The sequence below is a fragment of the Echiichthys vipera genome (assembly GCF_963691815.1).
Source record: "Echiichthys vipera genome assembly, chromosome: 22".
Classification (NCBI taxonomy): domain Eukaryota; kingdom Metazoa; phylum Chordata; class Actinopteri; order Perciformes; family Trachinidae; genus Echiichthys; species Echiichthys vipera.
Genome location: NC_139847.1, coordinates 1,997,203 through 1,999,702, shown reverse-complemented (window position 1 = coordinate 1,999,702; position 2,500 = coordinate 1,997,203). Strand labels below are relative to the sequence as shown.

General features: G+C 36.2%; 1 protein-coding gene across 1 annotated transcript in view; it reads left to right on the top strand.

Annotated features, from left to right (window-relative positions):
- Window positions 1-1,430: 1,430 nt before the first annotated feature.
- The window catches only part of tec (tec protein tyrosine kinase), a 15,340-nt gene continuing 14,270 nt past the window's right edge, over window positions 1,431-2,500 (top strand). The window contains exon 1 of the mRNA XM_083937227.1: window positions 1,431-1,685. The gene's annotated coding sequence lies outside the window, so the exon portion shown is untranslated. The remainder of the gene's footprint in view (window positions 1,686-2,500) is intronic.

Here is a 2,500-nt window from a genome sequence, read left to right as displayed (position 1 = left end):
CTAGCTTACGTTAGCCTGATACAACCTGTTTCCTCACAACTTTGTAGCTAGCTAACATTAGCCTGATACAACCTGTTTCCTCACAACTTTGTAGCTAGCTAACATTAGCCTGATACAATGTGTCCCTCAAAACTCAGTAGCCAGCTAATGTTAGCCTGATACAATGTGTTCCCTCACAACTATGTTGCTAGCTAACATTAGCCTGATACAATCTGTCCCCTAACAACTCTGTAGCTAGCTAACGTTAGTCTGATACAATCTGTCCCCTAACAACTCTGTAGCTAGCTAACATTAGCCTGATACAATCTGTCCCCTCAACTATTTAGCTAGCTAACAATAGCCTGACACAGCCTGTTCCCTCACAAATATGTAGCTAGCTAACGTTAGCCTGATACAATCTGTCCCCTAACAACTCTGTAGCTAGCTAACATTAGCCTGATACAATGTGTTCCCTCACAACTCTGTAGCTAGCTAAAATTAGCCTGATACAATCTGTTCCCTCACAACTCTGTAGCTAGCTAACATTAGCCTGATACAATCTGTTTCCTCACAACTCTGTAGCTAGCTAACATTAGCCTGATACATCCGGTTCCCTAACAACTCTGGAGCTAGCTAACATTAGCCTGATACAATCTGTCCCCTAACAACTCTGTAGCTAGCTAACGTTAGTCTGATACAATCTGTCCCCTAACAACTCTGTAGCTAGCTAACATTAGCCTGATACAATCTGTCCCCTCAACTATTTAGCTAGCTAACAATAGCCTGACACAGCCTGTTCCCTCACAAATATGTAGCTAGCTAACGTTAGCCTGATACAATCTGTCCCCTAACAACTCTGTAGCTAGCTAACATTAGCCTGATACAATCTGTTCCCTCACAATTCCGTAGCTAGCTAACATTAGCCTGATACAATCTGTTCCCTCACAACTCAGTAGCTAGCTAACATTAGCCTGATACAACCTATTTTATTCACTATAGAATTACACTTATTTCAGAGCTATTATTATTATTATTATTATTATTATTATTATTATTATTTATATCTGTTTGTTTTTCATTGTTTAAAAGTAATAAAGTGTTTTTTTTACATTGAGAATAAATATTTTATAAAGTTATCGTTTGTTGTTTAATTATTTTATTACCATTTATTATTATTATTATTATTATTATTATCATTTATTAAAGTGAATCTAAATAATTATTATAGAAATTAAATTCATTCTCATAGTTTTTATGAACAGTTTCGTTTTTGTTAAAGGTATTTTTTTCTTGAATGCACCTCTTCCTGTTTAACACACTGCGGAAGTGTGTGTGTGTGTGTGTGTGTGTGTATGTGTGTGTGTGTGTGTGTGTGTGTGTGTGTGTGCGTGTGTCCGTGTATGTGTCCGTGTGTGTGTGTGTCTGTGAGTGTGTGTGTCCGTGTGTGTGCGCGCGTGTGTGTCCGTGTATGTGTACGTGTGTGTGTGTGTGTGTGTGTGTGTGTGTGTATGTGTGTGTCCGTGTGTGTGTGTGTGTGTGTGTGTGTGTGTGTGTGTATGCGTGCGTGCGTGTGTGTCCGTGTGCGTGTGTCTCTCTCTGTGTGTGTGTGTGTGTGTGTGTGTGTGTGTGTGTGTGTGTCTGTGAGTGTGTGTGTGTGTGTGTGTGTCTTTAGTTCCTGGACCAAACGGACTGTAACCATCGAACAGGTGAGAGAAACTCTTTGTTTCCGGTTTGTTAAACTTTAAAACTTTATTAAAACTGCGTCAGTTTGAGGAAGTTTGCGTCTTTGAAGCTGAATCCTGCGGCTGTTTGAACCATTAACGCGTTCATTCACGTTAAAGTCTCGTTATTACACATTATTATATGTGTGTGTGTGTGTGTGTGTGTGTGTGTGTGTGTGTGTGTCTCGCGCTCGTTATTGTGTTTTAATGCATTAATAATCTTTTATTAATGAACTTAAAGCACGTGAGCTCACGTGGTTTGAATCATACACGGTAAAAAAAACTGAATCTAAATTAATTTTTATTTATTTCACGTTTTATTTGATGCAAAACAAAAAAAACATGAACTCAGTTTAATGTAAATTTATGTTTTTATCCATAAAAACATGATTATGAAACTTCCCTCAGTTTAAATTTTCTCCTGAATTCATTTAAAATAAAAGTTAAATCTGTAAAACTGATGAAAGGAACTAAAGCACAAACGTTATAAAACATCCTTAAACATTAATTCAACTGTTTTTTACCATTGTTTTAAAAAAAGCCTTAAATATTTTTACTTTATTACAAATTTACTGCAAACTTTATTATTATTACTATTTTCTTTTTTATGTACTTTATTGTTTTTGTCAGCAGAGCCTCATGAAAATGTTTTTAATGTTTTTAATGTTTGTAATATTTAATTATTGCGAAATCTGAATAAAGTTTTAGGGAAAACATTTTTAAAAACGTGCTTTTCACTTCCTGGTGTTGCGTTCGGGTGCCGTCGGAAAACACAAGACTTTAAAAATACCGATAAATCA